Below are 12,250 nucleotides of genomic sequence, written 5' to 3'. Positions count from 1 at the left end.
ATAACATAACCAACCCATGCATTTAGCCATATAGTGTTGGATGCTGTCTTATGAGCACTTTTTGTTCACAAATCAGTAGCAGTTGGAGTGTGTGTACTTCAGGTAGAACAATTTACATGTCAGCTTTCTTGTCACTGTAGGTTTGCCCATTTTAGAACTATCAATAAATCAATGTGGTGCTAGGAGAACTTGTCTGTGAAGCACTTACATCTTTTAAAATGCTACTGAACTGTAGATAGTAAGAAAACATAACAATAAATAACCTAATTTAATCAGATATTTTAAAGCAATCAATCATGGCTTCATATGGTTTATGTTGTTGTTTCTGTATGTATATACATTCTCTTAGGTGTATGAGATGGTGCATGGAAGTGCATGTATTTGTAATATGAGCATGTCTTTATGTATTTGTGAAGGGTGCATGCGTATTAGCAATTTGCTTATGTTTGTCAATAGTATGTGTATGTATATGACTTGTATTATGTGTTGTGTTCAGCTGGTACAAAATGCCCCAGCTCGGCTTCTCTGAGGCTGTCGCAAACGTGACCACATTACAGAACGCCTGAGAGAGCTGCATTGGCTTCGTGTTGAAAATTGGATAAAGTTCAAAGCTTTGAGCTTTATGCATAAGATCAAAATCGGATCAGCCCCCCTCTACCTTCAGGCCCTTGTCAGCCCTACCTTCCAGCTCGCTCACTTCGTTCCTCATCCCATCATCTTTTCAATGTGCCAAAGTTCAAACTTACCAGAATGGGCGGTAGTTCCTTTGCGTACTGAGGACCCAGACTGTGGAACTCACTTCCTTTGGCCATACGGATGGAAAACTGTCACATGCGATTTCGCAGAGCGGTGAAGACCTGGCTCTTCGATCTCTAAATCTTCTGCCTTATGTTGTCGATTTGTCTCTTAGCGTCGGGAAACCCTCATGGGTAGCTGTCGCGCTCAATAAACTCAATAATAAATAAAGAAATAAATAAATAATAGGTGTTTAGAACAGGGACATTTATTGAACGTAATGTTTCATATATCCCCTTTGATTTTGCACACATGTTTCGACATGTTTCGCCCCATACAGCGCCGCTCTGTATGGGGCGGAACTTTGGGGAATGTCAAACTTGAAAGATCTTACTCGAGCTGAGAACACCTTCTTGAGAAGCTTGATGTCCCTCGGTCCTTCTGTCCCCATCTTGCCACTGCAATTGGACATGGGCTGTCGGGCGATTGAAGATCTAGCAAAGCTACGCCCTTTGCTTCTGTGGGCCCGCATCTGGAGAGTCCCTGAGCTCTCAAGCTATGCGGATGGCCTGCGGGAGATAATGAGATCGACAGGTTGGGCGAAAATAAAGTGGCTAACGGATATCAAAGCACTACTCACCAATCTGGGGCTGGAAGAAGCATGGCACCAACAGACAGCCCCGCCCAAATCAACGATAAAACAGCTTTATTGGAATTGGGTGGTAAATAGAAGGAATTCTTCTGCCTCGATTTGTAAGTCGACCAGAAATGTTATGGAGTCCAAAGATGTCCCCATTAGAGAACTGTATCTGGACATTATCTCAGCCCCTTGGGAAAGATCCCTGTATTTTAAATTTAGAATTGGTCTTCTCCCTGTAAAGGAACTCACTAGCCACTGGAAAATTCCGTACCAGACTGCTCCGTGGTGCCCCTTCTGCCCTCAGCGCCATGAATCTGTCCCTCACTTTTTATTTGAGTGTCCTGCCTATAAAGTCCCAAGGATGAAATGGTTAAAACCCATGTGTCGTACACTGGGAACTAGGCACTGCAATGAGGCACTAAGGATTCTTGTTTCAGACACTCGCACTTTTTATGCATGCGCCACCTCGAAGTATCTTGGGTGGGCATGGCGGATTCGGTCAAAAAGACTCAGACAAATTGTTTAATTATGCTTTTACTTTTACGGCCTGTTTCATAACCATGCCTATTTTAGGTAATTTAAATATTCTTCCCCTAAAAAAATAATAGTAAAAATTGCAGACTTAGATCATGCAAGGGTTTTTTTTTAAAAATACGGTTTTATCCTTAAATGCTTTGAAATGAATTTTACTTGTATGTATGCTTTTTAAGATATTTTATATGTCGAAATAAAGCCTTTTTGACTTGACTTGACTTGACAATCACTACTGCCCAATTGGGTCTTTGACCTTCATCAGGTCTAGGAAGCCCTCATTGCATTCATTGTCATGCAATGATAGTATTGACTGAAACATTAAGTAGCGATCGCCTTCCTCTTTTTCCGACTTGTTTTGTCAAAAAATGTCATTAACTCAGAGGAATTTTGAATTTTGAGTTATATGTTTCAATATCAGATAACTTGAACAGAAAAAACAGGGCTTGGCTCAATATGGTACGGGCCTGAGCCCCAGGGGTTTATATTTCTCCTATCATTTGTGCAACAGCTTTGCTTTTTATCGTTTTTGTCTGCTCCCTGGTAGTAACCTGAGAGGTTTGTAGCACGTACACATTATCTGTGACCTGCTCCAAACCCCTTGCAACATTACCACTGAAGTGTCTCTATTCAATATGCAGCTTCGCAATTCTGTGGGCAAAACTTTCAGCTTCATCTAGCCCCCCTTGACTGCCTTAGAGATGTTTCTTTCTTCATCTGTGGATTAGTGATTCACCTTGTAGTGATTCACATAATGCTGTCACTGCCTATGGCAAAACCTCTATTTGTGTGGCCCTGAGCCCCTGGCTTTAAATCTCTGTCCTCAGTCCCTCTTTCATAGTTTTTGTAGGCCACTTATTTTCTTGCCCATGAGACGTAATGCCTTCAACTGGTTTGTCAGTACAATGACCCTATATCCCTCCAATGCACTTGACTATAATTCCAAGTTCACGGCTACAATTCTAAACATATACTTATTAATATCAGAAGGCTTACATGTACAAAAGCTACTCCAGTGTGAAGAGAAAAAGCCCAAACACTAGAATCATCATCACATTTGAAATATCAATAAATATGATACATTCGCAACTCGGATGACTAAAAACAATACATCCCATGCAATGAAGCAACAAAACTAAAATATAAAATAAATGTGAAACAATGTATAAGAGTGCATTTAAAGGGAGGATATTTACAGCATGGTTTGTGGCATTTACCGTGATGTTTAAAATCTTCTATTCCCAATTTTGCTCTTTAAATGTGGAATTAAATGCAGATTTTGAGCATTCCTTACCGAAGTGTACATGTATCAGAATTTACTACATATTTTTATTCGGTAAAAGTTGGCAAGCTTAGATTACCAATATTTACGAGATGAAATTGCAAGGGGTGGCATGTTTACAGCAGTCAATGGAAATCTGACCCCTTCACAATCAGGAATTGAGCACAACCCTTGAGTTGTAGGGCAACATAGAAAGGACAAACTGATTTCTAGTCTGTATTTCCAAGTATACATTTATTTCGTTTTTTGCAGTCCTAGTTTCAATTATCTGTTGTGTTCCGTTTTGAGTTCTACATCTAATTATTCAGCCACATTGTGCATCTATTAGTAATCCAATTATTTGAGGTATTCCACAAGGTGAATGTTTCAGCGTGAGTTTTTATTCCCATAATGAGCATTGCATTTGCAGAATTGCCCAGAATTCTCTTTCTTAATTTCCATGGAGAAGGTTTTTCCGATTTGGAGCTGTTTGTTCAGATGCCTCTCACATAAACTGTCTTTTGAGGTCACACACAATCATCATGTAGAAGTTAAATTGTCTGCAGGGTCCTAATGCTATTTATTTTATCCATTTCTAGAGTGCTCTATTGCCAAGAAAGTCCCCTGCATTAGCTAGACAGGCAAGAAAAGAGAGCTCGATATCACATCAGGGATTATAGGGGCATATTACCAACAACTAGCGATGATTATCCCTATGTTGGTTTAGCGGCAATATTAATATCGCCGAGCTCCGCCGATTTTTAGCGCTTAGGAGCCTTGCTATTATCAAGGTTTATCTCCTAAGCGATAAAAATCGGCTGATATGCATGAATATCACTGTAAAGTCAGCGATAATCATGCATTATCGAGCAAATGCTCTTAGCCATGTTATCCACCTACCATTGGATAACATGGCTAAGAACAGCTCTGGGCAGGTGTTAGCTTTTGGAGATAATCGCGCTTAGCGCGATTATTTCCAAAAGTTGGTAATAGGAGATAGAGATGTTAGCGACTGTTTCTAGTCGCTAACACCTTGGCATGCCCACTTTGCATGTCATTAGCGATAATTATCGCTGACATGCAAAGTGGGCACCTAAATGCCCGCTATCTCCTACTAGCTGTCGCTAAATGGTGTTAGCGACAGCTAGGTAATAGGGCAATACAATTATCGCCGCTTTAGCAGGAAAAATTTCCGCTAAAGCGGCGATAATGCCCTTGGAAATATGCCCCATAGATTGTTATTTTAGGTGGTTTGCACCTTTTATTAGTAGTGGGAAGACAATTATATGTTTAACCTGCTGCAAATTACACACAATTGTAATGTTCAAGGGCTTTCACTGCACTGTCACAGAGTGTGAGCCTGACAAACTCGTGTTCGAAATTCTGCAAAACTCCATCTTTTGGATAGTACTTTCATTCATGTAATCACATGGTTGCTGCATCAATATATGAAGGTGGTAGACATTACTGTCAAGGGGAACTGAAAACTATTAGCTGTCATGAATGCCGATGACAAAAGGAGGTGGCTTGCACTTGCTTACTAATGCAAGTCTCTTTTCAAGTGATTATATGGTGATTTGTTGTACAACCCTTTCATAAATTGACAGTGTGCTTGTGCCATCAAATAGATAGGTAAATTAAGAACTCGGAAGAGGCTTGCATTTCTAGAATCAAGAGCTGGCTGTGCCTCAAACCTACAAATCCTGGAAACAAAGGGGCATATTATCAAGGACCGGTGTTAGAATTATCGCCGTTTTATCGACAGGAAACTGCTGATAAAACGGCGATAATGGGCTTGATAATAAGCCCTTGTTATTTCCCATAGAAGCCCATGTTCTGATGTTAGCATGGGCTTCTATGGGAACTTACAAGGGCGTATTATCAAGCCCATTATCGCCGTTTTATCGGTTGTTTCCTGCCGATAACACGGCGATAATTTTAATACCGGTCCTTGATAATATACCCCTAAGCACCCTATAGCAAGCTGTCTCCGGAGCTGGCTAAGGTTTTTAGAACAAATAACCACATCTGTCTGAGGATTAATGTAGGATTTATATGGTCACTCCGAAGTCCTTTTCAGATATTCTCCAGTTCAGCCTTGTTTGATACATTTTTGTTTAAATAATTTTTTATGAGGTCAAAGAAAAAATATCCTTCATTTAGATAAATTGTCACCTAAAATCCCCCCAAAAATATTTGAAACACAACGGAGAGGCATGTCTAGCACCCATCGAATTCCCTAAATTACATTTTAAAGCTTAACTTGTGCAGTATTTTCACATTTCTAGGAGACTTTGTTGCAAACGATTTTCCTTTTATTCCTAAGGAATTATTTTAAATTTCGCCATAACATTTGGACCCTTTTATGTTCCTTTTTGATTTTTGTTCTAATAGTTTTATTAAATAGTTTCTAATTTATTCAAATGTTGTTATTCTATTGTTTTTTTAATGTGTTTTTGCTTGGATGTGCTGTTGCAGATAGCATTTTATGCATTTTCTCACAGGATTACCTTGTCACCCTGGCCTAGCTACAGAAGGTGATGCAAAAAATGTTGGTGGTGGGGAAACATGTTTTTATCTTTGAAGCCTGAAAAATGGGACATTGCCAAGCGTGAATTTCTCATAATACATTTGACATTGTGCTTCTAAACTCAAGACGTAGTTACACAGATCTAGGTATTACAATCACAAGGCCAAACACATCTGCTGATTTCAGAGACAATATACAAGTGGCCAATTAATTTGTCCGTTATTCCCTGACTAAAGCAGCCATTTTCAATGTATAAATTATATTTGTATAGTACTCATCTAGCCACATACGTAGCAGAGTGTGTCACATACTATATTTTAATATAGCAAAACAAAAATTAATATAGTCAGTGTATGGCGAGGCTAAATGTAAAAGAATTAGAGATACATTTAGACCATGACGATTGATCTGACAGCCCCTCAGATTAATTGAGGCTACCACTATCCCACTGTTGGAAAAATACCTTTAATATTTAGAAATCTCTACCAAGCAGGCAGGATGGCACTACCTTCATTGGCTCCATTAAAGGCACTGAAGCTTTGCTGAGCAGGAGCCATGTTTGTTATACCGCTCAACTAAGCGTTTTGCGGTCTGGAAAAAAATTGCCTTGCTTCCACAAGATGGTCCTGTGTAGGGAAACAATCAAGGGTTGCTCCTTTCGTAAATTGGGCAGGTTGCCTGGTGTGCTACTGCATGGAAGATGGTTGTAAGAGAAGCTTGGCTGAAATTGATGGACCACTAATAAAGCTTTGTCAAAATCTAAGTGTGAGAGAAGAAGTGCTGGATTTGCTGCTCTCAAGGCACAAGGCGGATTGGTGGGTGTGAGTTTTTTGAGTTAGAACATTTGAAAAGTGATGTTCTTTGCAAGTTCTGTTTAGGTCAAATATGCAGCACAGGATTTTTCACAAAGTGGCAAGACTAGATGACTTGCCAAGATCGCAAGTTATTTTAATAGTTTTTGGAAAGGAATAGGATTCTCTTTAATACAGAAGTAAGAACTCTGTCTTTACCAGGTTCAGTATCATGGAGAATGTGCAAATACAATTCATTCAGTTTTCAATGATGGTTTTCAAGGTTGTTTTGTCTTGGTGGAAAAAATTGTGTGTCATTGGCATACTTGTGAATATCTATCCCTGAACTCCAGAACAGTCTGGCCCAGCTGCCCTAAGTCACGAATGAATGGAGAGAGTGTTGAGATTGGGCATTGCGGTATTCTACATTTTAGAGGGAGAAGAGCGGATCTGAATGATTCTCTATGTGATTGCTCTTAGAGAAAGGGTGAGAACCAATGTAGGACCTGCACTTGGTCTCCATATAAAAGACGTGGAGAAGTGCACAGAATGGATCCAGTTCTAGGAGAGTTTCTGGTTCTGTGCTGTGATTTTGGTCCCCGGGCCCCATGATCCGGCCAAATATCAAAGAGGCTGGGGGGGGGGGGCATGCAGGCACACTCCCGGGCCGATTTTGACATCAGGGACCCCATCCCCCAGGGCCTGGCCCCATTTGAAATGGGGAGGGGGCATACAGCCCACCTCCCTGGGCTGATTTTGGCCCCTGGGACCCTATACCCCCTATCCCAGCCATTAATCAAAGGGGGAGGGGCATGCAGCTCCATCAAAGCATAGGAGACAGCTTTGATTAAAGTGGTAAAAGCAACCTAGAATTGCTGTGTAAGGGTAATTTTTCAGGATGGCTTGTATTGTTGACTGTCCGAAGTCTATGATAATTTTTTGTGGGAAGTAGGTATTAGTTTCTTGCTTTCCCTTTGGGCATATGACACTCTTGACCTCGATGTAATCTTCAGGTGCTGTGTTGTTTGCAAAACACATCTCTATTGTCATACTCCTCTCGGGAATTTCTCACAATGCAAAGTCATCTGCAGATATTGTTGTATTACAGGACTATGACTCTCCTTACATGACTGTGCAAGGTCTGTGAGTTCTGCATACTGACACTGTGGCCTGAAGGGGTACGTTTGAGAACTGGGCCAGGAATTAAGTTACATCTGTAGTGTTTTCTGACTCCCCAGATATGCATGGATGCATTCTGTAACAAGAAGATGTCCCCTTGTACACATCATACTTGGACTTTTGCCAAGACAGGTGTCATTTATGATCTGTGTGGGTACATGCTACTACATTTGCTCCTGCAAAGTGCTGTCATTGTGCATGGTACCACAGTGGTGAGACATAAGAGACTTAGACTGTTGTATGAGATATGGGACTATTTGGAGGCTTGTGTTCCAACACTCGCTGAGTGCCATCTGAAACACACTTTGCCACAGCAGAATATATCAAGCCTGCTAGTGGTGCAGAAGTGCCCTGCTCAAGTGCGTGTGGACAGGAATTATAATTTGGCATGTGGATATGTGACATATCTGGCCTGTTCCGTGAATGCAGTCCACTGCATCAGATTGCTTTTCTTTATAGGTGGTTTGAAAAATGGGAGCTATGGCCCCATGTTCCTCAACAGGTCTGACAACATGATTGTTACATGTGAGGCCGAATTCAAGTTGAGGAGACACATAGGAAGCCTACAAATATTTATTTACTTTTTGCACAATTCAGGTCATATCTGAAATGTTGTCCTTCCTATAAACTGAAATTTTCGCAAAGAAATTCTGCACAATGTGGTTGCATCACCTACAACCAGCCATTGTGTGTTGGATCTCTCCTCCATCCTCCTCCTCCATTGGTTCCCTCTCCTTATGGTCCACATCCCATGAGACATTTGTCGGTACACCTATGTTGTGCAGGATGGTACATACAAGGATGTTCCTGCACACTACTGGGGGCGAGTATCGCAATCTCCCCCTCACAGTTCCAGCCATCGGAAGTGGGACTTCAACACGTCAAATGTAGGCTCCACAGTGTTACTGGTGTAGGCCATTGCCTGGCTTTACTGCTGTTTTGGCTCAGTCTTGGGATGTGGAATTGGTGTCAAGACGCATAGCTACAGATCATATTCTTGATCAGCTGAAATAGGAAACTAATAATACTGTCAATGACCATGCTGATTGTTAAAGCCACATTCATTTGCATGTCTTTTAAGTGTACAGAATGACTCATACACATTTATTACAGTATTTGACAATATCTGTTACATATATATTTGCCCATTGTATTACACGTCTCTTCCAGTTCTCTGTGTCATGCAATGTATGTGGATACTTTGGACACTTCTACATGCAGACATTCATGTTTGTCCAGTAGCTTACTGTGATAGTTCTCATGATAAGTTCATTACCACACTATGTTATGTGCATGTGTAAAGTGACAGAATATTGATCTGATTGTTTGGCCTTATAGTCATCCCTAGGTTGTCTGTGAGAGTGCTAACATGTTTGACATTCACACATACATATGTCCCTGGGGAACGACTGATGATGTTGCTGCCCTACCTGACACAGCCTTTGAATTGTCCACTTACGTTAGTATTAGAATTTGGTGTGTACATATGATGCGTTTTCAACATGTTACATAGGTAGTTGTGAAATTTATAGTCAGCCTTCATCTGCTGCATTTCATCAGACAATTTGTCATGGGGCACTTGGAAGGACACATAGGTATTGCGATGTGTAACATCTCCATGTTGGACATACTGATGTTGTTACAAGTATCTATCTGCCACAGACCTAGACACAATACTTTGGTCTTCACATGTATGTGTATGACTGTAAATTGTAGGGGATTGTGTACTTCTATGCCTTGATTCTTTCCTCATTGCTGCAGCAAATGAATGTTGAGAATGGTATCCTGAGTCCACTGTGGTGCATTGTCCAGGTTGCATTTTACTCTATGTTGATGACTAATGTATGACATGTTTGCTCACTTGTGTTAGACTTTGTGACTTTCACATTGCTGGATTCATATGCTTTTAATTTAGGCTACTTATTCCACAGAATAGGTGAGCCATCTCATTGGTAACATCAGTCAATGTGGCTGTAAACCTTTTTGTTTGTGTGTATGTAGACTGTCAGTATTGCTGAGACATATATGTGTTTTGTACTGCTGGTGTCAATAAGTTATCCAGTATTGATATTTATAAATCTGGGGTCACACATTGCCTTTCCACATCCTTCTTCCTGTGTTGGTCCTGGAACGTTTGTCAACATACAAGTGTACTGCCAAGTGTGACACACTTAGTCATTTCCATAGTACTTTTTCTCCCACCAATGCAATTTCTGACCTTTGACTGATACCGAGAGAAGGTACCCCAATGAGGAGACACTCATCTCACACTTATCTCTTGTGTTGCGTTTGAACTCATATTGGCTTGCCGGGCATACCACATGGTTTTATTTGTGGTTCATTACACAGACTGTTGATGTGGTTCCATCAATACACACAGAGTGAATTGTCACATTTCTACTCACTGATGTTCTGTAGCTACTGCCATTGACCGTTAAGTGAGTGCTTGTCAATGTGTGACATCATTGTCTACATGTTGCAGTGCATTGGGCCCACTATGTGCACAAGACACAAGGGATCAGATATTTGGTAAAGTGGCACTGTGCAGTGCAGCAAGTTACCTATCTGCACAGCACTGCGTAACTGAGAAAGAGCAGTTGTGAACAGTATTTAGGCCAAACTGCACATTCCTGTCCTTTCACCCTCCACTAGTACACAATGGGCTGCCTAGCACAAGCACAGGCACACTGGCACCATGGTGCTAGGGTTACTGCATTGCATACAGGATTGTCTTTGTCTACGAGGGGGCAACTTCCTGAACATAATGAACCCTTAGACGCCTGATCATCTAAGTGTGTCTACCATAGTATGCGGCACACATAAGAAGAGGGAATGACTTAGGTTATTTTTCCTGTTGCACATCACCTGCGGGGAGCAATAAATGTAACACATTTCCAAGTTTGTGTGGTATATATGACATGCCTCATTAACTTTGTGAGCAGAATGGAAACACCCAGACTTGCTGCACCGAGGTTCGATATTAATAAAATAGGCAGATTTGATAGTGACGTCTGGTGCTGGTTCGTTTAAAAGCTCTGACCCTGATTGTGTGTACACATAGTGATGCAACACTGCATTTTGCACAGCTTTGCATTGCTCTAGATCTTTACACGATTCAAAGGCACACAAAGTGGCTTTGCCTGTCTTAACGCTTCTGACTTATGGGTATGATTTACACATGTACCAGGATGCAAGTCTGAGGCACACCCCTCTTACATATGGCCCTATTTTTGTTGCCAAACACACAGATGGTTATTATGTTATATAGTGTTTACTGTTAGTAAGTCTGTTGTGTACATTATATTTGCTTACCAACAAGTAGGACATTTCCATATCACCCATTCTGGTAACACTCATTGATGATGCAATGCCTGAAGATGCAAGCATCTTGCTTACTCACCGGGTATTTTGCCAGCACATTGGTGAACATCCCTAGATGGTCCATGATGGCCTGGATGTTGATAGAGCAGGTGTGCTTCCGGTTCCTGTACAGGTGTGATGTTTCTACATTGGGAACCATTTGCCCATGTGTGCAATCCATGGCACGTAGCACATCTGGAAATCCAGCAATAGAATAGAAACTTTGCTTGGTCTCCAGCTGCTGTTGTTGTGTCTTGGGGAAGGGGAGGGACTGGGGTGTGAGGTGGATAATGGCATGCTGGACAGACCTTAGGAAGTCAGAAAACGATGGCTGCAATATTCCTGCCAATCTGCGTGTTGTGATCTGGAATGAATCTGATGCCAGGATGTGGAGGACTGCCATCAGCTTGATCTGCGGTGGGATGCTGATGTCTCTGGCACTTAGTGGCTGGATCCTTGACGCAATATCCTTCAGCAGTTTTTGTATGGAATCCCTCCTGAGTCTGCAATATCTGATGACCTCATCCAGTCTGAAGTCAATAAGGGAAATCTGATGGCGTAAAACATGCTCCCTTCTTCTGCACTGCCTACATGCTGGTGGTGATAGTGGTAGTGGTAAGGGGTGGCCTCCTTACAACTCATAGCTGCGGAATGAGCACCTATATGGCGTAATTACGATTGCCAAACTGTTTTGTGTGGCTTGTCTTTATGTACCACAGCCACTGTGCCATTTTCTATGCGTGGTTTGCCGATGCACAGGAATGTTGACACATGTCAGGCTCTGCGCACTGCTTGCCAATGATACATCTATGTTGACATAACCATAAATATCACTGCATTCATTCTACGGTAGAATTTACTGGGGAACACCTGCCTTGCATATTTTAATCTCTATGTGGCGCAGGTATCTTTAGACCCAGTCCTACAAAAACTGAAGCATGTGGCCACATGCATATATTTGTAGATATGGAGTATACTCTGTGCCGCCGTTGAGTCTAAATTTGTGACATAACGGCGGCACAAACCTCTCATGCCCTTTATTTAACTGGTCATCATCTGTACATTTATTCACCTTTTTGGGTGCCCTATTGTACACCAGTAATCTACTTTAGTTTATTACATCTGTGCACTCTTCTTCCAATGGCAGACCCTTGCACTGCTTAAGCTGGATATGCAGTATGTCAATATGATATGGCAGACAACTGCAGTGATGTATTAGAGTA

The sequence above is a fragment of the Lissotriton vulgaris genome, chromosome 3_1, assembly GCF_964263255.1.
Source record: "Lissotriton vulgaris chromosome 3_1, aLisVul1.2, whole genome shotgun sequence".
NCBI lineage: Eukaryota > Metazoa > Chordata > Amphibia > Caudata > Salamandridae > Lissotriton > Lissotriton vulgaris.
Note: the sequence above shows the minus strand (reverse complement) of the source record.